This window comes from Cucurbita moschata, unplaced genomic scaffold (assembly GCF_002738365.1).
Source record: "Cucurbita moschata cultivar Rifu unplaced genomic scaffold, Cmos_1.0 Cmo_Scf00166, whole genome shotgun sequence".
NCBI classification, from domain to species: Eukaryota; Viridiplantae; Streptophyta; class Magnoliopsida; order Cucurbitales; family Cucurbitaceae; genus Cucurbita; species Cucurbita moschata.
In genome coordinates this window covers 121,055-122,270 of record NW_019268682.1, presented here as the reverse complement: position 1 = coordinate 122,270, position 1,216 = coordinate 121,055, and the positions used below count along the sequence as shown (strand labels likewise).

The 1,216-nt window shown below is 41.0% G+C and overlaps 1 non-coding gene across 1 annotated transcript; it reads left to right on the top strand.

Annotated features, from left to right (window-relative positions):
* The first annotated feature begins 592 nt into the window (after positions 1–592).
* Positions 593–676, top strand: TRNAL-CAA. Its single transcript has one exon. It is a non-coding gene; the product is annotated as a tRNA-Leu (tRNA).
* The last annotated feature ends 540 nt before the right edge of the window (positions 677–1,216 follow it).

Sequence of the window (1,216 nt, the reverse complement as noted above, 5' to 3'; positions counted from 1 at the left end):
GCACGCTTCATTCACACATCGCTAGAAGGAGGGCTTGAACCTCCAACCTGGTGCAAACTGAGCTATTCCAGCCAATATTTTATTACAATCCAAGACCACCGTTAGTTGATATTGTCTGCTTTCGTTCGTTACGTCTCGATATCTCTCACGGTTTTAAACCGAATCTACTATGGATAGGTTTTCAGACCCTTGCAAGAAATGTTTCTTTACCTCTCTAGTCGATGTGGGATCTCACTATCGACCCCTTCTGAGTGCCAAGCGTCCTCACTGGCACATCGCCTAGTGACTAGCTCTGATTTCATTTTTAAAAGTCCAAGCCCACTGCTACCAGACATTGTTCATTCTTGCCCAGTAGGTATTGCCATGGGCCTCACAGTTTTAAAACGCGCCTATTAGGGAGAGGTTTTTGCACCCTTATTAGGATTGTTTCGTTCCTCTCTCCAACAGCCAGTAGATATTATCTATTTTAATCCGTTACGTACCGTAGTCAGCCTCACAGTTTTAAAACGCGTCTACTTGGGAGACGTTTACACACCCATATACGGAATGATAAATTCCCCTCCCAAACCAATCCCTGAATGCACAATTAGTAGTTAGGATGGCCGAGTGGTCTAAGGCGCCAGACTCAAGTTCTGGTCCTCGTAAGAGGGCGTGGGTTCAAGTCCCACTTCTAACATCCATCCATGTTTATTGTTAGGCAAAACTCGTGGCAAAGTGGTTAATATCTTCTACCTTCGTTTATGGACTTGTGTCGAACTTTTCAACGCTAAGAAATAGAATCAGAAGCGTTACATTATCCTTCAACACTTCTATTCACTAGTCTTCAATGTCTTGTTAAGTCATTTCAATCCTTTATTCCTATCATTTCTTTGGAGAGAAGCCTTGAGGAATGGAAATTGGGGTGAAATCTTAGACTTCAATTGCACATTTTGCATATTGTATAAGTCATTTCCTTCTCTACTTCATTTCGTTGATGTTAAAAGATTATCACTGTGATTGCACATACGAACGTGTTTTGAGCTTTAAAGTGCATTCTTTTCAGAATTTTAGACCACTAATGAAGTCACGTGTGGATGATCTCCCCTAAATTTTAATTGTATCAATGCTCCACACTTTTTGGTAGAGTGAAGGGAGCTAGAAAAATCTTGGCAGGGACCATTTCTAGGAGTAAAATGATCTAAAAATCATAGTTAATATTGGCAAAAGTAAAACGGGG